Source organism: Hemicordylus capensis, chromosome 1 (genome assembly GCF_027244095.1).
Source record: "Hemicordylus capensis ecotype Gifberg chromosome 1, rHemCap1.1.pri, whole genome shotgun sequence".
NCBI classification, from domain to species: Eukaryota; Metazoa; Chordata; class Lepidosauria; order Squamata; family Cordylidae; genus Hemicordylus; species Hemicordylus capensis.
In genome coordinates, this window is record NC_069657.1 from 99,318,824 (window position 1) to 99,342,137 (window position 23,314).

The 23,314-nt window shown below is 42.9% G+C and overlaps 1 long non-coding RNA gene across 2 annotated transcripts; it reads right to left on the reverse strand.

The window, feature by feature from the left end:
* Positions 1–233: 233 nt before the first annotated feature.
* Positions 234–23,038, reverse strand: LOC128339434 (uncharacterized). 2 transcript variants are annotated; one of them, XR_008313033.1, is made up of 4 exons: positions 22,880–23,038; positions 15,423–15,559; positions 6,670–6,759; positions 234–6,053 (listed from the first exon to the last, which is right to left on the reverse strand). It is a non-coding gene; the product is annotated as an uncharacterized LOC128339434 (long non-coding RNA). The 2 variants fall into 2 exon arrangements; XR_008313032.1 differs by having other exon boundaries at positions 234–704; positions 22,880–23,037.
* Between the last annotated feature and the right edge of the window lie 276 nt (positions 23,039–23,314).

Genomic DNA, 23,314 nt, shown 5'->3' on the forward strand with positions numbered 1-23,314 from the left:
ATCACCTAGGGTCCATGATAGAAAATGTGAATAAATTTAAATAAAGTATAATAGAGACCACAAAGGTACTGAAATCTTATCAAGCCATAAAGGCATTAGCAACTCGTTTAACAGTGAATAATTAGCAATGAATAAAGTCACCATTACTTAGGAGGAATGTTCATTCATTAAAATGATTGTCATGTTTTTTTCAAGCTTTATGTTATTATCCAAACTGAACATTTGGGGTTTCTGTTGCTTTTAATTTTATCTTGCTTCATGAAAAAAAAAAGTCTATATACAAATAGTGGAAACTAGTCAAGAAGCAGGAATGAAGATGCAAAACTTCTGGTGTTTCCCATGGCCTGAAAATGACTCCCTGCCTGGCTTTGAATAGCCACAGGTATGCTGTTAATTTTCAGTCCTTTCGCCAAAAAGCTATAAAATGCCTTTTCATCTTCTGTTATATAAGTATTGACCATATAAGAAGGCTATTATTACAAAGGCAACCACACTGAAAAAAGGTTTCATTTACTTGGAATATCTGCATTAGAGGGCTGTAATGTCTCCTTGTGCTTTCGAGGTTGCCGAGTTGTTTGTGGACTGGGAAAATGACACATTTTTGAAAAACATGTAACTTTGAGGCAACATTAAAGCAGAGGGTTCTTGGGAACATAAATGTTATGAATGATGGTTTGTATCTCACTCAGGTATGTGTTTTCTTTCTGAAGAGAAATGAATATTGCATAAAACAGGGTTAAGACAAACACAGTTAGTCTGAACTATGCAAAATTAAACTTGGTGTTCAAGAACAAAGTGCTTCTGAACATATGCAAAGTACCTTTCCAGCAACTGAGTATAATATCAATCTGAGAGTAGTGGAGTGGGCATCCGGGGCAGAGGGCATAGTCTGGGGGCTGACTGCAATCTGGATTCCCACCTTTTTGTGGTTAGAATGCTCAGGATTTCCAGGGCTTGAACTCTGAACTTCATGGCTTGAGTAGGGTCCTAACCTAGTAAGCTACCTAGGGTTGTTGGTCAGGGCTTGGAGCTCTCTTCAGGAAGGAGCTATGGCAGTAGCAGCAGCTGCCTGTCTCCAAGCTGCTTGTTCGAAGTGATTGCCATGCAACCCAGAGGAGAGGAGGTAGCTGCCAATTGTAGCAAGCAGGAGAACAGTGTGTGTGTGTGTGTGTGTGTGCACGCGCAGAGGTGCACCTAGGTAATTTTGGAGTCTGGAGCTAAAGGCCTTTGGAGGCCCCCCCACTACAAGTTAAGCATCATTTTTAAACATGTAGGTTCTTGACACAACATGTAGGCACAAACAACAACACCCAGAACAGTCTAAAGAGGATGTGGGGGCAGGAGGTGTAGAGACCAGTGTTCCCTCTAAGACATGTACACATGCGTACGCTCACAAGTTTTTTGTCCACTCAGTTAATTTTAGTTCCTGCTCAGGTTGAATCAGGAAGGCCCCATTCTGAATGCACATGCGCACACACTGCCTTGATACTTCTGCTCAGAACCAAATTCATTCCGCACACAGATGGGAAAAATTAGAGAGAACACTGGTGGAGGCCTTGGACCTTGGCCCTGAAGTCCAGGGGTAAGAGAGAGAGAGAGAGAAAGAAAGAAAGAAAGAAAGAAAGAAAGAAAGAAAGAAAGAAAGAAAGAAAGAAAGAAAGAAAGAAAGAAAGAAAAAGAGATAATATGAGGTGAGACAGTAGGGATGGTCCATACATGCGGCAGGGTGAGACAGTCACCTCGGACACAAGGAGGAGCAGAGGCAACAGCCACCTCATCGGCCTCCCTGCTCCCACTGTTATTATGCTGGAGGATGCTGTTCATTTCCCCTTCCTTGCCCTGCTGGGGTGCACCTCTCCCTGTCCCCCCTCCCACCTTGATGCCATCTAGGAATGCCTTTGCCACCACTGCTTGGCTTGGTGGCCTAGTCTACGAGTCCTCGCTTGCCACCACTGTTGCCTCAACAGCATGGCCTGAGATTGCTGTGCACCTCCCGGTAGATGGAGGTCATGTTGTCCTTTGCTTCAGGGAGCAAAATGGCTTGGGGCGCTGTCCCTGGGCAGGAGTGTGCAATGGGTTAATGCGTCCTGGAACATGCACACATGCTATGAATCACTCTGAAGTATCTGGCTAAATTAGCTCACTTCCTTCAGTGAAAAGCTTTAAATGGATTTTGAATTCTCTGCCACAGATTCATTGATTGCTCTTCAGATTAGACATTTTCAGCTGCTGTACTGTTTCCCCATTTGTATGTTTAGTTTCTCAATATTATGCTGCACATATGGGTGTTACACATGTGATAATAGCCCTGTTCAGACATTCAAAAGAACGCAATTACAGCTGCCTAAAGTGGTTGGAAAGTCCCACCCCCTCATGCCAACTATTTCCCTCCTTTCACTGCTTAGGGAAAGAGCAGTGTTTCTGTGGAGAGGGAAGCTCCTTACTTTGGTGGCAGCAGGCACTTCTGTGATTTGCAGCCTTAGGCGATCCAGGTGGGTTTTTTTCCTTTTTTCCTTTTTTTTTGAATGCCTGAACAGGGCTAATGTGTAATCTATATCTGGGCTCAGTCTGCTTGTTATGCCCTTTTAGTTGCTTGTATAGATATATTGTTTGATGGGGAGAGGACCTGTACTAGGGATGTGCAAACCGGTTTGAATTTGAACCAGTTCAAATTTGAACCAAACCAGCCATCAGGTTCGAGCTGCAGGTTTGAATTCAAACCGAACTGAGGCGGGGCGGGGTGGGGGAGGTTTCGAGCAAAACCAAAACTGAACTTCCCCCTCCCGGTTCAAATTTGAACCGAACCGGGCGAACTGGTTTTGTACATCAATAGAAAAGTTAACATGAGCTTTTGGGGTGGGGGTGAGTTTCAAACTTACATTGCTGGATTCTGACCTGTGTGAATGGGGTTTGCCTCATACTGCTGGTGCGCACCCCCTTATGACGTGACTGTGCTCTTGGGAAAGCAGGCTCTATTCCTTTGCCATTGGACTACATTTCAAGATCCCATTGGGTTCTACCTCTGACTATTTTGGGCACCACTGCTTGATCCATCTGGGTTCTGCCCCTAGGGGCTCCCACACCTCCCCAAAAGACCAGGTACTAGAATTATTTATTTCAGGAGCTGCAACTCTAGACACAGAAAGGATTAGGGGTATGTAACAATAGCTTCTATATTTTGCAGGCAATAGAAATCTCTGAACTGGCCACACATAGAATAAATAAATATTAGAAACCTGGCCTGAAATAACAGAGTACAGATCCCCTCTTAAGCAATTGAGAAGTTCCCCCGCATTTCACTAAATCCCCCCAAAAGTTTTTCCCCTCTCTACACAAAATTTAAGCAGGTTCATCAAGCTGTCCCTCTGTCTGCACCCCTGTGAAGTAATAACAACTTTAGTTTCCTCACCAAATCATCTGTACAATCAAAATAAAGATTCACCTTGACGAATGAGGGAAATAACTTGCTGTGAATATACATTATTTTCTCAACAACCCTTTAGGCACACCAACATTTAATTTATTTGGCGGTGTTGATTTATAAGTAAATGAAGAAAAATTGTGACTCATGCAAGTAGTAGTAGTATGATGATTCCATGATAATTACTGTAAGTGCAAATTCCTAAATGGATATTATATCTTTTGTGGTTCTTAAAAGCGTGCATTTTGTGGTAGCAAATACATAGCTTTAACCATGAATGGCACACTTATTTATTTAGAAGGGTTTTACTCTGCTTTTCTCATAGAGACTCCAAGCAGCTTACAAGAAATAGTGCAAAAACAAGGCAATATAAACATATACTTTTAAACTCTTCATATATTTGTGCTGATGCTCCATATATCCTCTTAGGGTTTTTCTTTCTCCCCCCCCCCTATGATTTTGCTGCCAGCTTCATTTGCTTTTGTTGAGTGCCTCCAAAGATTCATATCCCAGTCTTGCCAATTTCATCTGAATGTCTTTAGATCCCAAATGGTCTGTTCTTTCATTCACAAGGAACTAGTCTCTTGAGTTGGAATTCTTCTGCTTAGTTGGGAGAATGGGTTAGAAGCAGGGCACTTGTTGAAGGACACGTAAAACGTTAGCGGTGAAAGTGGGCTTAGCTCACTGTCCCTGCACATGAGCAGGGAGGCAGCCCTGGGCAGCCGGATTGGCTGCCCACATGACTGCCGGCTCCGTTATGGAGCCGACAGGGGCTGGGGGGATCAGGGGCCTTCAGAGAATGTTCACTCATCCTATGTGACTCTGGAGTGCACATTTTCTACGTTTATTTGCTTACAAAAATGTTTCCCATCCACAGCAATACAACTTGCTGTTTTCCAGGTGGTGGGATGGAAATTGTGCTGCCAAAGCTGCTGCCCATCCTTGTGCCATGGACTGACTATTTAATGTCAAAGTGTGTGGACAGTGGAAGACTGACCCTATTCCAAGGGAAACTGGCATCTTAATTTTTATGATCGATTGAATTGTTTGCTCTGTTAGTTCACAATATGCCAGAAGACAGAGAAAAGACATGGTAGAGGACATGGTCTGCATGTCCAAGGTTCCAAGTTCAATCAGTACCTCTGATATATTACTTGTGGAGAGCATGATGGTAGGGGGCACTTTGGAGAGCTTCATCTGTATTAGGCCACAGCAGCTTTATTAGTGTGAAGTGGATGTCTGGCACAGACATTGAGACTAGCTAGATAGCATCCAACACAGGACACATGAGTTCCATGTATATTTATTGAGAAGGTCATAGTTCAGTGGGAATGGAACACACCCTTCTGATGCATGAGGTACCTGATTCAGTCTCTGGCATCTCCGCTTAAGGAGATTTTAAATCACTTAAAGAAATTAAAGGAATTCAGTCACAAGGCTAAGAGAGATAATGTTTGAGAGCTATTGTCAGTCTGAGTAGATGGATCAGTGATCTAGCTCAGTATAAGGCAGCTCTTTAGCTCCTTAAGAAAGACTTAAACATGTTATTTTAACTCTTGGATATTGCAATCCCTTCAGTCCATGTAGAGAGAATATAACTGTGTTGCTGTTTGTCAGGTTCATGGGGTCTGTGACAGCTGCCACAGGTGGCATGAGGGATCTGATAAGCAAGTTTGTTTCCACTTCCTATCCAGATTGCCAGAAACATCCCCATCTGCCCTGAAAACACTTCCTGTGTGAGGACCCTGGTCAAAACCGAGGGGAACAAACGGTTGAAACATTTGACCATTCTGTTCCTCAAAGGCAATTCTGACATGGCTTTTATTGTATTAATAGTGACAATAATAATATCCTTATTGCAACAGATGGGCAAATCTTGCTATTGACAGGAAGTATTGTCTGCCTCTAAGGAACAAATATGATCAGAATAAGAGAAGAATAGCTTTTAGGAACCTCAGCTTTATGAAATGCTTGTTTATAAATATTCTGACTTTGCTGTCATTCATGAAAGTGAATGTGGCTATAAGATTTCTTCTGACAAGTGTTGTAGCGGGTATGAGAGTTTGTGTGTCTAAAAAATAACATTATATTCCAGTCAAAACTGGAATATAGACTCAATTCAGACTGACATCAAAGAGGAAAAATGTTGTACAGGTCAAGGAGTTTAATTTCCATAGCACTAGTACTTCGATTTCTCATGAAGTGTGCAGTAATGACTCAAATGGCCATGGGCGATATTGTAATCAGAGCTTATTGTGGATAAAGTGAAAATGCAACTGAAGCCTTTCTTTAGTAACGATACTAACCCAAGATAGTTAAAAGTGACTGGTGGCCTGGAATGCTTTCATTGTTTCCCTGTCTGCTTAAGACACTTTAAAGGTCTTTTGGTGGGCTTAAAAAAAAAAAGAATATAGAACATATTGCTCAACACTTTTCGGTCATCTTCAGTGAACACATGCTACATTTCATTAGAATATTATAACCTTAAATTTTTTCTTTAATATTATTTTCAGACATGCACAATACATTTTAAAAATTATTTATTTCATTTGTATTCCACCTTTCCTCTAAGCATCTTAGGAAAGGCTATGAGGTTAGGCTGAATGACTGGTCCACAACCACCCAGGGAACCCTATAACAAAGCGTGGCATTATGAAATTCAGGTTCAAATTCTAACTCAGCATTCTAGCCACTTACAAAGCACTGGCTATCATCTAAAACTTTCTCTCTTGTCTTTGGTTGATGGTGAACCATTTTTACTAAGAATGGTTGTGGCATATAGTAATGGTTGTGGCACATTTTTTCTTTTTTCCTGGGGTCTGTCATTAAGATCTGCAGCTCCAAAGCTGGAGGCGCATGAAATGACCATTATACCTGTGCAGTAGGAGGCCCCTCTACTCAGCCTCTCCACCCCAATTGCTTGTTTCACTCAGCTCCCAATCATGGATATTCCTCCCAGGACAATCAGATAAAAGCTACACTACACTATCTCTTGTAAAATTAATGTGTGCATTTGCAGAGAAAAATAATTGGCCGCTTCCAGTCCATTTCTGGGAATGGAAGCACAAATTTAGAGCTCTAAAGGACCTAGAATCAGGATACCCAAAGGACTGCTTTCTCTCATATGAACCTGCCCAAGAGGCTCTTCTACATGTTCCACCAGTGTCTAATGTCCATTTGGTGGGGAGAGGACCTTATGTGACCATGCCCAGATAACAGAATTCCCTTTCAAGAGAGGTATGCCTTACCTTCTCAGTGGCAGTATTTTGTCGTCATATCAAGACTTCCCATGAGATTTCCCAAAATGGGGGTTTTACTGCAGGAGGAAGTGCTGTAAGCTAGGACAAGAGTATATAAAGCATGTATAAGTGTGTACAAGTGTAAATAAGCATAAATCAAAGTAAACCAGGGCCATTCACATAGTTGCTTTTAATTACAATTGATCACATTTCATTACAGTTTTTCAAATGTTGGTTTGTTCATACAGCCAGCTCCCCCTGATCCATCCCACCCATTTCTGGACAGTGGGGAACCTGCCTCATGGTTCTAATTGGTCCATTTCACTGTGCACAGGTAGTAAAGAGAATAGGGAAGTACGTGTGTGCACAAGTGATGCCTGCGGAGACCTCACAATGTAACTTTCTAATCATGGGAAACTCCAGCTACTGTAATGGAGCACTAACTCCAAACCATGTTTTGTGGTGTCACTGGTGGTGGGGCTGGTGGGTGGGAAGCTTCCCTCTGGAATGAAAGCACTTTCCATTCTTACTGTCATCTGGATGTTTTAAAAAAACATATAAGATCTCCTGCGGAGGCCCTCCTCCAAAGGGCCCTGCCAAACGAGGTGAGGTGGGTGGCAACTAGGGAGAGGGCCTTTTCGGTGGTTGCACCCCATTTATGGACTAGCCTCCTCAGTGAAGTTCACCTGGCTTCATTGCTGTGTTCTTTTGGATGCCAGGTTAAGTCCTTTTGGTTCACTCAGGCCTTTTAAATTTTGACTTTCAAAGCTGATTTTAAAAGAGTTTTTAAATTGCTTTGTATTGTATTTTGTATCCCCCTCCCCTTTGGTCTGTTATGGTTTAATGTGTTATGTGTTTTTATTTCATGTTTTAATGCTGTGTTGTGAGCCACCCAGAGAACAGTTTGTTATAGGGTTGCTAACAAATAAAGATTATTATTACCCCGCATATGTTGAGGTCAGATTTCAATTACCCAAACATGGATATGCGAAACCATGGATGCTGAAAGAATCCATGGATAGCGAGATTTGCCTGTATAATAATAAACTATACATAATAAACATTTAAAGCTAACTGGGCTTAGAGGGACCTTTTTAAAACTGTGGCTCTCTTATATTTAGCAGGGGGAGACCAATTGTCACTATTCAACCCTAGCACAGCATTCATCCAGTGAATTTTACTGGTGCTTATCTAGTATTTCTTTTTAGATTGAGAGCCCCTTTGGAACAGGGAACCATTTTCTTATTTTTGTTCCTCTTGTTTTGTAAACTGCTTTGAGAACTCTTTTTGTTGATATATAAATCATCATCATCAACAACAACAACATCTCCCCTTTCTTTCTTAACATCACAGAGTTGAATTGTAGTGAGGACTGATCCTTTGATCAGTCTACTTAATTGTGGGGTGTAGTCTACTTAATTGGGGGGTGTAGGCTGGTGAAATAATGGCAGAATAACTTTATAGTTCTAATCTCAAAAGTGTGATATATTGCCAGCAGAGAAGAAGGAGTCAGGAAGCTGATAAAGCCTTGTTGTAAATCAGACTTTAGCATGCTGGAACACATCTTATTGGAAGATAGATTACATAGGCACATAGGAAGCTGCCACATACTGAGTCAGACCATAGGTGTTGTCTACACAGACTGGTAAGGGTGTGCACGGATCCGGCTAGCCTGGTTCAGTTTGAGTGCAAATTGCACTCAAACCTAACAGGGCCAGTTCAGTCCGGCCCCCATCGAACCCACCCCTGGTCCGGTCTGGGTGTGTGTGTGTGTTTATGGATTTTTAATTAAAAAAAAAAAAAAATTAGTACCTCCCAGCCCCTTCGGGGAGCTTCCTAAAGGCCATGGTAGCGGGAGGGGGGGTATTCCACGAAGGTTCCCACTCACCACACTGGCCTCATTTATCACCACCGCGGCCCATAAAATAATCCTTTTTGGCCCATTCAGACCTCTGTTATTTGGCGCAGTGGTCATTTTGCCTGCTGCCACGCATGCTCAAATGGCCTCTGTGAGGCCCATGCCAGGCCTCACAGAGGCCATTTGAGCATGCACGGCAGCAGGCAAAATGATCACCGCGCCAAATAACAGAGGCCTAAACAGCCAAAAAGGATTATTTTACGGGCTGCGATGGTGAAAAATGAGGCTGGTGGGGGGAGCTTTGTAGAACACACACACCCACACCCACAGCCTTTAGGAAGTTATCTGAAGTGGCTAGGAGGTACTAATTTTTTAAAAAAAAAAAATTAAATAAATAAATTGTGAACTGGTGCAGGGGTTTGGTTCCGGTCTGGACGGAACTGGGGGGAGGGGGGGTGGTTTGACCCCAAACCCCCAAACTGAACCCCCGAACCAGTTCGCATATCCCTACAGACTGGAAGCATCTTCTCCAAGGTTGTAGGCAGGAATCTCTCTCAGCCCTATCTTGGAGATGCCAGGGAGGGAACTTCGAACCTATATGCTCTTCCCAGAGCGGCTCCATCCCTAAGGGGAATATCTTACAGTGCTCACACATCAAGTCTCCTATTCATATGCAACCAGTTTGGACCCTGCTTAACTAAGGGGACAAGTCATGCTTGCTACCACAAGACCAGCATTCTTCATATACCTGTAATATAAATATATCAGTGGCTATTGGTCATGATAGCTGACTGAGTACTTCTATCAAAGGCAATATTCCTCTGCTTATGCAAAGCAGGGAAGGGCTGTTGCCTTGTGGAGCTGCATGGTCAGCTGGCTGGTCACTGTTAGAAATAGGATGCTGGAATAGCAGGATCCTTGGTCTGATTCGGCAAGATCCTTGCATTTCTTGGAGTCTTGCAATCCTTTCAAGAAGCAGGCTGCTAAGTTTAGGAAAGATGCACACTGGCCAAGAATGTGAACCAGGAAATCCCTGGTCAAATCTCACCTCCTAGCCAAGTCACTTATTCTCTCAGCCTTTCCTTGCTGTGGCATCAATAATAGGAACATAGGAAGCTGCCTTATAATGAATCAGACCATCAGTCCATCTAGCTTAGGTTTGTCTGTGCTGACTGTCAGTGGCTCACCAAGGTTTTAGGCAGGAGTCTCTCCCAGCCCTAGCTAGAGAAGCCAGGGATTGAACCTGGAACCATCTGCAAAGAAAGCAGCTGCTCTACCACAGAGCTATGGCCCCATCGCCTAAGTCCTAAGGGATACATCTTATAACAGATATAAGTAATTACCCATCCAAATACAAACCAAGGTGAACCTTGCTTAGCAAAGGAGACAATTCATGTGTGCTACTGCAAGGTCAGCGGTAATATAATAATATAATACTGAGATCCCTTACAGGGTTCTTTCAAGGACTGAGGAGAGAGCTTATCTGAAGCACTTAAAATGTACTAAGTCGTCATTATTGTTGGGGGGGGGAAGTGAGGACTTGTTAAATTGTCACCTTTGAGAAGTGAAGCATGACAATGAAGATGAATCTTCATTCTAAACCCCACAAGTTACTTTTAGTTCTTCAGCGTGGTCTCTTGTCTATCACACCAATGAGTTTCGTGCCTGTGCAGAAGCTGGTTTGGGAACCTTCCAAAGTTGTATCCCCTTCTTTTTTGCAAGAGCCCAGCCCTCTCTACAGTATTGCCACTGTTTCCCCTCAGTTCTTTGTTGATGGAAGAACAGCTCTTTGGTGAGGTAGCTTTCATTGTCTGATTAAAAAAACAAAACCCTGATATTATCTTTTGTGCTTTTCTCCATTGCTCATTATTTTCTTGGGTTCTATTGTTGCTTTTCTCTTCCGCCTTCTGCGTTTTGTTTTTCTTCTCAGGTCCCCCCCTTTCCCCCATTTTTGTCTCCCCTTTTTGTAGGGTTTTGGACAATAATTCTTTCTGATTGTTGTACTGTGGGATAAGGAGAGGACTTCATAGACTTTCTCTCTCGGTCGTAGTCTGTATTTGTATGGCTGGCAAGGTTACTTTTAAGTGGTGCACAGTTTGCCGAGCTAATATACCATCTATCGACAGCCACTCCTGCAGTCTCTTGTGACTTGGAGAGTCCCATAGAGTGGACTCCTATCACTGTTGCCTTAGCTTCACAAAGCAGGCTCAAAAAAATAGAGCTCTACGATTTTGGTCTGTTCTTTGGGAGAATAGACCTGCATCGAGGCACCTGCTTCGATGTCAACCATTTCAGAACTGTGCACTCCTGTGTCGGATCTTGCCCTGATGTAGATGCCATAGCCTGGTTCACAGCCTAAGGACCATTCAGTCCTAGCTATCAATAACGAAGTTCCACCTCTGCACACACCACCTACTTTGGGGACTTCCTCGACGCTGAAAACCCTCAACTTCGATCTTGAACCCAAAGTCTTTGATAAAGCCACAACCGCTGGCACAAACCAAAGAGGAGGAGGAGGAGGAGGAGGAGAAAAAGAAAAAGAAGAAAAAGAAGCGGCTGCTTCTGACACTTCAAAACCGGGGCAAGTGTCGGTCAACACCTTCTGCCATTACAAGATTCCTAAAAAGAAGCCGACAGTCTTGCTGCCATCTTTTCAAGGCCAGCCCGTGAGACAGGAAATGACATCCCATATATTGGCCACGTCTCATCCTCTCATCTCAGGAGGAGATCATTACTATCTTGGAAGGATCAGCCTCCCCGGCGCATGCAGCTTCCACGGCCCTGTCAGCACCAAGCATTACATTGGGACTAAGCAGATTACGACACTGTATGCCCACGGGTGTGGGCTGGTTGGGTTCAGAAGCCAAGGAGATCTCAGCCTATTCTGGTGATGCTCAGAGGGTGACTTCTAGCACTTTGAAGTACACCCCTATTTCTTATGGCAGGACCCATACCAGACACCATTCTCCATACTCTGCATGGGATGACAGATATGTAGTCTATTCGAGGTCTCCATCACCACACTACAGAGATGATCATGCTTGGGACAATCCTTCTCATTCCCAACCACACTACGTCTACTATACCCGCTCATCCCTGGACTGTTCCAGGCATTCCAGGTCCCTTTCTTGGACCCAGGGATGATCGTGATCCCAGTCCCATTTCGAACCCGTGCTTGAGTATGAAACATTTCACTATCCCAGCATTAATAGAGGTCTTCATCACCACACTACAGAGATGATCATGCTTGGGACAATCCTTCTCATTCCCAACCACACTACGTCTACTATACCCGCTCATCCCTGGACTGTTCCAGGCATTCCAGGTCCCTTTCTTGGACCCAGGGATGATCGTGATCCCAGTCCCATTTCGAACCCGTGCTTGAGTATGAAACATTTCACTATCCCAGCATTGATAGAGGTCTCCATCACCACACTACAGAGATGATCATGCTTGGGACAATCCTTCTCATTCCCAACCACACTACGTCTACTATACCTGCTCATCCCTGGACTGTTCCAGGCGTTCCAGGTCCCTTTCTTGGACCCAGGGATGATCGTGATCCCAGTCCCATTTCGAACCCGTGCTTGAGTATGAAACATTTCACTATCCCAGCATTGAAGCCATACAAGGGGATGTTACAGACACTGCTTGCACTCCCCATCTCATGAGGAAGGGCTGCAACCATTGCAGATGCCTAAGGACCCCAACCAATAGATGCAATGTTAGCATCAGTCTCCAACTGTGCTCCATCCTGCTACCCAGCCTTCTGTGACACTATCAGGCCCTGTTCCTTCATTGCCTGTACCGACTGACCATCCATCTGCCCCACCTCAGGAAGCTGATTTTCCTGTGGAGTCAGTGTACGTCCTACACATGGTGATTCCCTTTAGGCTCCCAGTGAAGCAACGAGTACAACCCGCAGAGGATCCCATCTTTGGGTTTATTGAGGCAGGTGTGAATGCTCCAGTGGCTCTTCCAATGTTTAAGCCTCTCCTGGACATTACCAAGTCCTGTTGGGGGAAAACCATCTTTTACCCAACCGACCTTCAAATGTTCGGAATCCTTTTACCATGAGCAATTGGAAGAATGCTCCTTTTGGGAAAAACATCCTACACCCAACTCCATTGTGGTGGAAGCTGCACAGTCTCATTCCAAGCACCAGTGCCTGTCCACTCTGATTGACAGGAAAGGATGTAAGTTAGACTCTATTGGTTGTAGACTCTATTCCACTTTGGCCCAGCAGTTGAAAGTGGCTAACTATCAGGCCTATCAAGCCTACAACCATTTTCTCTAAGGAAAACTGTCCCTATATTGACCTTCTACCTCAAGTTCAGAAGGATCTTGCCTATGTCATCAGGAAGGAGGCTTTCCATTTGGCTAAACAACAGCTTCACTCTTTCTGCCATCAGGAAGATGTGCTGTCCATACTATGGACAAGACGTTGTGCTGCCCATACTATGGCAACCTCTGTTGCCCTAATCTGAGGTCTTTCTAGATTGATCCCTGAGGCCAAAACTCTCATTGAAGACTCCCATTTGATGGCGAGGCACTCTTTGTATCAAAAACTAATGAGACAATGGAGTGTGTTCATAAGTTAAGGAACACTGCACTCCCAATGAACCTGACTTCCACCCAATCTAAACTGTCCAAGCTGTATAAGTGGAATAAGCCATCATCAAATAGATTGTCCTTGCAATCTCGAGGCTTGAAACATTCTTTTCATACACAGAAGCCATTGCACTATAAGAAGCCCCTCACTCCAGCGGCCTACCCAATCCAAGCCTAAGCCATTGGCTTTTCCAAAATGCACATGACTTCATCAGCCTGAGTGGTACTTGCCCAAGGCCGTTCTTACCAACTTGGAGAGCCATTACATGGGACTTGTGGGTACTCACTATTAGTCACATAGGATACACAACATAATTGGTAACTCTCCCTGCTACATTAGAGAGCGCCTTCTTCTGTATGTTCCCCATCGCACGTTGAGGTCATCTGGAGAGATCCATCTCCAGTTACCACCAGTATGTCTGGTGGCAACTCAGAACTGGGCTTTTTCTGTAGCTGCTCCTGGCCTATGGAATGCACTCCCAGCAGATATCAGCAGTTTAGGCTTGCTGTCGGCCTTTAAGAGAGCCCTAAAAACTTACTTGTTTGGCCTGGCCTTCCAAGGATTTAAAAATTTTTTTTAAAGTATTGTAATTGGTTTTAAATTATTTTGAATTGTTTTAAAATTGTTTTTATATTGTTTTAAGCACTGTGTTTTAAATGGTGTGTGTTTTATGTCTTTTTAAACTTGTACACTGCCCAGAGCCTTTGGATGGGGTGGTTTATAAATGTAATAAATAAATAACTATGTCCCTTCTACATATCACACGTCCTACGTCTGTGTAGGAAGTAAGTAGGAGGAAGTAAGAGCCCTTCTGGACAATGATGCTATAGAACCCGTTCACCCTCAGTCAAAGGATGGTTTATTCTCCCAGTACTTTGTGATTCCAAAATTGGTTGGTGGGTTGCACCCCAAACTCGATCTCTGAGCCCTCAACATGTTCATCAAATACAGACATTTCAGGATGCTCACTGTCAACAACAGTACTCAGCTTTTATCAGAGGGAATTTGGTTCGCATTGATAGACCTAAAGGACACTATTCGCCCACAACAGCAAAAGTACCTGTGTTTTCAAGTTGGCTTCCCAACAGTACCAATTCAAGACTCTCCCCTTCGGCCTCTTCTCCGCCCTGAGGGTGTTTACAAAGTGCATGGCTATAGTCATCACTTTCTTTCACAAGCACAATATCAAGGTTTCTGGATGATTTCTGCTAGTGGCAGAAACTCCAGAGACCCTAGCCAACAACCTCCACACTACCCTGTTGCTTCTCGAGGACATTGACCTCTGAGTCAAAGAAGTCAAACTTGGTCCCCTCTCGGATAATCCACTTCATCGGTATAGTATTCAACTCTGTCACAAACCAGATTTACATACCAAGAGAGCGGGCTCAAAATCTATCTTCTCTGGCCTGTCACCTTCTGGCCTGCACGGACCACTCCGCCAAGACCCACCAGAGAATTTTGGGCCTCATGGCCTTGACCATGGAACATAAGAACAACCCTGCCGGATCAGGCCTAAGGCCTGACAGCTTTCTCAGCTTTTTAAAATTTGTTGGTTTTAATTTTGTGATTGATTTTCAATTGTTGAATTGTTTTAACTTTTTATATGTGTTTTAATTGTTTTATGTTAACCGCCCAGAGATGAAAGTTTGGATGGTATATAAATTTGATAGATAGAATAGAATAGAATAGAATAGAATAGAATAGAATAGAATAGAATATCTCACACTGTTGGCAGTCTTCAAGGCTCTCAGAGCTTTCCTCCCACACATTTCAGGTTGTCACATTTGGATCCAGACAGACAACATTACTATGAAGTCCTACCTGAACAGACAGGGTGAGATGGGCTCTTGACCCCTCCTGACTCTCACTATCTGGGCAATCGTACACAACATAGAACCACATCCAGGGTAGCAAAAACTCTGTTGCTGATTCTCTCAATCTCAGGGCTGTAGCATCCCATGAATGGCAGCTTGGGATAATTTACCTCCGTGAAGTATTCCACATATGGGATCACATGAAGGTCGACATTTTCACCACAGAGGAGAACTGTCAGTGCCTTCTTTAGTGCTCGAGAGAGGGAAGAGGCAGACACTCTCTTGGGGATGCCTTTGCTCTCAACTGGGGTGCCCATTACATGTACATTTCCCCACCAATTCCACTTCTCCCCCAGGTCCTCCAGAAGATTTGGAGGGAGAAGGTGAGAGTGATCCTGATGGCCCCATGGTGGCCAAGGGGGCCTTAGTTCCTGCCTGCTACTCCTCTCTGTGGCATCCAGCAATTTGAATCACATACCTCTGTCTCCCCACCTACTGTTTCAGCAGGATGGATCGATTCTCCATCCGGACATATGGTTGCTTTGTCTCAAGGCATGGCTGATCATTCCTCCATGAATGCTGAACTCCTGAATGTTCTGCAGGTGGTCAGGAAACCTGCAACACAACAGTCATATGGGCTGAAGTGGAAAAGGTTTACACTTTTTGCAATCTCTACCGTCAGGACCCGAAATCTCCTTCCACATCATTACTACTATCTCACTTCTTGCGCTTAAAGAAATCAGGCTTTTCCATTTCCACTTTGTGAGTCCATATGGATCACATTGGTGCTTTCACTTTTGTCAGTCCACTCACTCTTGCGAGACCCGGCTGTAAAACAAGTTTTAAAGGACCTGGCTCATGCTTACCCGGACAAGACTCCCCTGGCACCTTCTTAGGACTTACCTCTTGTACTCTCCCAATTGATGCACAATTGAACCCATGGCAACTTGTGGCTTCAAAGATTATCTGTCCTGGAAGATTATCTTTCTAGTGGCTGTCACATCAGCCAGGTGGGTAAGGGAGTTGCGAGCACTGTGTGGACCTGCCCTTTTTGGTTTTCCATAAGGACAAGGTTCGGCTCCAGCCTGATATTGCATTCCTCCTGAAGGTTGCGTCAGTTGGCAGACAAACCCATGCAAAATCTAGTCCATGTTCACTCCTCTCGAGCTATTTCGACCTCGACTACCTTCAAAAGGAACCTATCTCTCTCCATCATCTGTCAAGTGGCCATATGGGCTTGTCCTACTTCATTCATCCGCCACTTACAGGTACCATACCTTATGTTTGTCATGCAGACCAAGTAGCAGCCTCTAGGAAGGCAGCAATTTCACCCATAAAACAGTGAACCAGGGGTTATAGATTTCATTTATAAAACCTCTCCCAACACTATTGTTTAGATAAGCCCTTCCCACCTCTGGCTGGTTTGAGCTCTCTTTTTAATTGTAAGAGGTATTGTACATGGATCTCTTATGTCATGTCTAGTTTGGGTATAAGTTACCAATATAGTAATGACATATCTTCTAAAATAATCAACCTACGCACACTTATTTGGTTATACTTCAGTGTAAACATTTGTGAGATCAAAGTGTAATCTATCAAGAATTAATCTTTTTATCTCAATAGAGCTTAAAGGTTACTTTTGATTATATTACTAATGGTCAATATAGTAATACAGCATGACTTTTTGTGTAGCCATCTACCTCCCCTTGTAAAGAAAAGTACAAATGCTACAATACAGCAAACAGTTCTATATACTTAAGTCCTACTGCAATCAGTTAAGCAGCTTAACTCTGTGGTGGATGGTGACTAAATACTAAGCTAACGTAAAAAATGCCATGTGCTTAAAAACACAGCTGAATGCCACTGTTGTACGCCTGATGGGGGGACATGGCCTGGCAAGAGGTCTGAGAGAATAAATTGTACCATAAAATAAATGAAGATAACTTTCCCTAAAGCGTTTCAATTTATTCCAGGTCCACAACTGAAGAGCTGCAGAATTACAGGGGCTTTGGAAGAAACTGAGCTGATGAAAGTGGAAGGACATGTTGGAATAGAAAGTACATGGGGCATGTGAAAGGAAATTGGGCCATGCTCTCTTTCCAGCATTTGACAGAGGAAAACATGTGAAGAGAACAAAGCAAGGACACTGAAAGTTGTGGGATCCTTTTTCTCTAGTAAGACTGAGAGTTTTGTGCCTGTCAAATAGGGGAAGCCCAAGGAAGCCATGAGCTTGTAATTGGTAGAAGATCCACACAAACCCTTTTGGTTTCTGATCTTTTAACTACTGCACATTTTCAGGCTTTCAACCACAACTCTGAATACTATAAAGTAACACTTTACCTACTGAAAAAAGAAATTCCACTACAGTCAGAATAGACAGTTATATTAAATGCCTATATGATTGCAGCCATGCAAGCCTGGGTTGGGGCTGTAGCTCAGTGGCAGAGTATCGGCTTTGCATGCAGAAGGCCCCAGGTGCAACCCCTGGCATCTCCAGGTATGGTTGCCAGGTAGGGTTGGGAGAGACTGCTGCCTGAAACCTTGGAGAACTGCTGCCAATCATTGTAGAGACGTTACTCAGCTAGATGGATGAATGGTGTGGCTCTGTATAAAGCAGCTCCCTGTGTTTTAAACTTCTGTATATAATTCATAAAAACATAAGAGCTATGCTGTTCCACCTGGTCCAGCATCCTCTTCTCTCAGTCATCTTTAGTCATATAGTGTTGCATGAAAGAAAGCAACCCCTACTTCCTTTTATCCACTTTCCCTGCACCATAATTTTTATAAATCTCTATCATTTTTCTAAACTAAAATGCCCCAAATGCTATTAGTCCAGGGGCAGAGCCACCATTGGGTGAACTGGTTCAAAGAACCTGGGCCACGCCCAATCAGGGGCCACACCTCACAGCCCCAACACACACCCCCGCGTCTGACATCAGATGCGAGGGTGCTGGTTTAGCTCCCGAGCAGGGGCCATGTGGCCCCGATTCAGGAGTTAAATGGCTGCTGCATTTGCACCATGGCCAGAAGCAGCTATTCCCTGCCTTTAAGCATGGCTAGCCCCCATGTCTGATGTCAGGCGCGGGGGGCAGGGTGAGCGGGGCCGCCACCGCAGCCGCACATGGGCTGCTGGCAGTCAGGCTCCGCACCTGTATTAGTCTATCATCACAGGAAAGGTGCTGCAGCCCCCAGAATTTTGGATTGTCCTGTTCTGCACCATTTCAATTTGACGCTATCCTTATTGTGATGAGGCAGCCAGAATGGCACAAAGTAATCCAAATATGGTCACACCATTGGTTACCATGCTAGAATTTCATTTCCTATCACAATCCCAATAAGTCCTAGTATAAAATTTGTCTTTATGATGGCACACACTGAGCTGATGTCATCTTCATTGAGCTGTTTGCCATGACCCCAAGATCTGTTTCCAGGTTAGTCACTGTCAGTTTAGTGTCCAAATGAGACCAAATTTGCTCAGTGTTAAATAGTTAAACATGTTTGTGTGTTTAGTTGCTTGCCTCCTTTCTTCTTTGATAAGGAAAAAAAACCCATGTAATGGTACATATTTCTTATTGGTGTTTGTAACTACCTACTGTGTAACCATGTTAAGCCTTTCACAATAGAAAACTGTTCTAGAGATGGAATTTATTACAGCGTTCATAGTTTATTCAGTCGTATTGGCCAAGAAAACATTTCTAGAAAGTGTAACCCATTGACTTATGGTTGGCCATTAATAAATCTCTTCCATACTCCCCAGCAACCATAAACATCACAAATAATCATATTTATATCAACAATCCTGATTTTGCTACCCATTCGGTGTTAACAGTTTAATACTGAGGGCTGGTTCAGATAATAACTCTTAATTCTGCTCATGCTTCCTGAGTATTATTCATACTATTTGTTCAGGATAAGAGATAGAACATGTAAGCAATAGCTTTAGATGGTTGCCATCAACAAATGGGCATTATAAAAAATTGTTGATGTTGACAAGCTCTAATAACAGATGAATACAGGGAAGGAGGGGCAAAGGAGACAAATTTCCCAGAGCCCCCATAAGGTTGAGGACCCTAAAGTATTGTTAGTACTGATGGAATTTGAGGGTTGCAGGAGGAGGTCCCCAATTTGACCTGGGTCATCTATCTGTGGTCCTATAGTAATGTTGCTTACTGAAATAAGTACAAATTATATTGTAAACAAATTTGTACTGGTGTGCTCTGCAGTAAAAGTTACATCCCTGCTCTTTCAATTGAAGGATTCTAAAAAAATGCATTTCAGATTGTTAATAAACATGCAGTTTGCAAAAGTAGACATAGGAGCAGCTGTCTGGTGTACTGAATACTTGGAAAACAGGATAGCATGCAAGGCATTCTGTGATCTGCTTTAGAAGTCAGCTGTAACAAGGATTCTCAGGATTTGGTTTGGTTTCTGATTTTTGTCCAGTATATTTGGTTGTCCACTTTGGCCATGGCCATTATGAGTAAAATAGAGTCCACTGTGTTTACATTCTTTTGTGTGTGGTAATTTAAAATGCTACTCTTCATGGTATTATTATTTCCCTGCCTTATTTAACAGATCTTTGCGTTCCATACAAGTGCTGTACTTCAAAACAGTATGGTTATCATCTCTCCAGATCACTGAAAATTAATGAAATGCCAACCAGCAGGTGGAGATGCATGAAAGCATTCTTAATCATGGACATGCTGCTCAATATTTCATTCCCATAGCTCTGAACAACCACTAAAGCTGGCCAGAGAATGGGGGGGGGGAGTTGCTTTGTATTTCTTGGGAATGTCTAGAATTAAAACCTTGGATGACTGACAACAAGCATGTGATGGAGCATATCTTGTAAACCCACTACATGTTGAAGAACTGCAAACTGTAACTCTCAAATGACACTAAACTGGTTAAAGACTGATTCGCTTTAGTCTAGAAACTATGACAGTTTTATCTATCCTTCATTGTGGTTCCATTCTTACATGATTCAGCAGAACTGTCCTGCCCCAGGATGTCTTATTATGGTGGGGGAGGCTGTTCTCTTGCACACCTTGACAGTAGGCATCTTTCCCAAAAAGCACTGTTTTAAATCAACAACAGCACCATTAACGTTGATCTAATCCACATCAGGTGATGTGATACAGCAGAACTAGACCAAAGAGTAATTAAAAAGCTGGACCTTCCAAGCACTGACTGGCTACAGAGATTCAGTGGGAGTTGAACTAAACTTCCTTTCAGAAAGGGAGAAGAGGAGAAGAGAATTATAAAAAACCCAGGATTAGATTTAAGGGGATGCAAGATTCCAAAGAAAGAAGTGGTCTTGGAGTTCCTAACTTGAAACTTTACTATCATGCTAGTAGCTTGACTTGGATTTTGAATTGGATTTTATCCCCTTACTGAAGTTTTACTCGAATGGAGGGTCTTACTAGAGGATTGCATAATTACTTATGGATTTCTGGTTCGATGAAAGATCTGGAGATACAACAACATACTATTCGACATAGTCTTTTTTATGTCTGGGATAAATACCAGAAAAGAATAAGTCCTAGATTATCACCTTTGGCCTCAATACTGAATGTTTATTTCCATGAAGAAGAATTTTCTTCTAAGTATAATTTTTGGCGAGGTAGTCTATACTCCCTACAAAGTTTGGCCCAATATTTAGCTCTGGACAAATCAGTTTCTTCCGGGCAAATAACTCAACAAGCATCCTGGCTCCAACAAGCTCAGATCAGCTCAACAGTTCGGAAAGAGTTACAGTTACAGGGTGGGAAACTTAGAGATCTGACTGAATTTGAAGAATTAATCACCCAAAACACTGATAATTTATTAGGCAGAATTTATAAGCTATTACTGAAGTATGAAACGGAGACTGAGCAAATAAAAGAATGTATGTTAAAATGGATGCAGAACTTTAAAAGATCGATCTATCTCTCTGATTGGGAATACCAATGGAAAAAGAATGTGAAATTTACTTTGTGTACCAATCTAAGGGAAAATTGGTATAAGATGTTCTTCAGATGGTATATAACTCCTTTGACTATTAACAAAATAGATGATTCTTTCTCTAAGAAATGTTGAAAATGTAATTCACATTCAGGTTCATTCTACCATATGTTGCGATAAAGCTCAACAGTTTTGGAAACAAATTCATATGAAAATTGAACAAAGCTTAGAAGTTAAGATTCCCTTTTTTCCAGAAATTTTTCTTTTAAGTATAATAAAACCTTATATTCCTGCCAAGTCAAACGAATTGTGTTTATTTATTCTTACAGCGGCTAGGATTATATATGCATCTAATTGGGGTAGTTTGGAAATTCCTTCCTTAAACGATTGGTTTTTGAAAGTGTGGGATTATGCTTCAATTTCGAAAGTCTCGGCTTATGTACATGGTATGTCTACTGAATCATTCATGTCTGTTTGGGAACCCTTTATAAATTATAATATCTGCTATGGTCAAACTTTGTTCCCATTTTCTGGATTTGACTTATAGTGTTTTTGATATGTAATTTACAAGAAGCGGATCAGATTAGATTTTACAATTTTAAGAGTCTGAATTTCTTTTGCTTTATCTTGTTCTAGATATTGTTTCCTTACTGATGTAATTAATTTGAAAAATGAGGCTTTTCATCATGAAAAATGATTGGTTTTAAATTGTTTTTATGATGATTTGTCTTTGCTCTCTTTTACATAGCAAAATACAGAACAGATTGTGAGGAGCTCCAAAAGGAGCTCCTCACAAAAGATTGTGAGGAGCTCCAAACTGGGTGAGTGGGCGGCAAAATCGCAAATGCAGTTCAATGTTGGCAAGTGTAAAATGATGCACATAGGGAAGAAAAGCCCCAGCTTCAAGTACACATTGATGGGATCTGAGCTGTTGATGACTGACCAGGGGAGGGATCTTGGTGTCATGGTGGATAGCTCATTGAAAGTGTCGACTCAATGTGCAGCAGCTGTGAAAAAGGCCAATTCCATGCTAGGGATCATTAGGAAGGGGACTGAGAATAAAACTGCTAATATTATAATGCCCTTATTCAAAACTATGGTGTGGCCACACCTGGAGTACTGCATACCAGGGGTGTAGCAAGGTTGGAGTGGGCCCAGAGATGAGATTTTAAAATGGCCCCCCTCCCCCAAAGTTCAGGGCCTCCACACACCCCAGGCCCCCAAGGATTTAAGTCTGATATTTCAAAATAAGCATGCTGCCTGGAAATACATTTCACTGAATACACACACACACACTTCACAATATATAATGATATACATTGAATACTATATATTTGTGCTACTTTTAATGCCTAGAACACACTAGAAACATTAATTATTAAAATGGCCCCCTCGCTACGATTAGCAAAGGAGACTTTCAACCATGCAGTGTGCGCCTATGTTTGTTTTCTCAGAATTCTGAACAAATTCAGTAATGTTTGATTCCAGGTGCTTTTTTACACGGGGCTTTTAAAGCCCTTTAACACACATCTCTGGAACGGAGGAGCTGCATTCACATGTTGGCCAGACTTACCCTGAAGTCCCTGTGAGTTATTGGGGAGCAGTTCACACACAAGAAAAATAAAATAAAATAAAATAAAATAAAATAAAAGCACAACATATGCTTCACAGTTCTCACTCAGACCTTCTGGGTTGCAAAACAACTTGAACATAAGTGCATTTATAAATGAATGTGTGAATGAATGAGTGAATAAATAAATAAATATAATATTGTTTGTTCCAGAAGTTTCTGTATTTTCTGCCATGAAACAAGCTACTTGTAGGACTTTTTAGATAGGTTTTTTTTAAGCCAGCAAATTTTCCAATTTGTTTTAAATTAAATATTCAGAGACTTCTCAGTCTCCCCCCTGCGCCACCAAAGCCCTATGGCAAGCAGTTCCCTATATATCCGGGCAGGGGTGGGGTAACCACAAAAAGGAATTCACATTCTACCTGGCAAAGGCTGGGCTGGCTGGCCTGGGCAGAGGGTCTGCTGCAGAGAACTGTGGTGGCCACTCTGCCTGCCTCCTTCCATGCTTGCTTGGGGCCTGCCGGCCTACTCAAGTTCAGGCTTCAGCAAGGCCTACACAGAGGCATCTCTGGAAGCCCCGCCTACCCGCCGATCAGCTGAGAGGTGGAAGAGCTATAGCAGCTTGCAGGCTGCTTAGATTGCTGGCCAGGAGAACAAGCAGGAGAGCAGGCGAACAGGGCAAGTGGCTGAGGGGCCTTGGGGCTGGGCAGAGGGCAATGGGGAGTCATGTGAGGTATCTCTGGGGAGTCATGTGAACTATCTCTGGGGGCCCCCCTCCAGGCAGTGGGGCCCCCAGACAACTGTCTCCCCTTGCCTAATTGTAATTCTGTCCAAGCTGCATACAATTCTGCTCACCA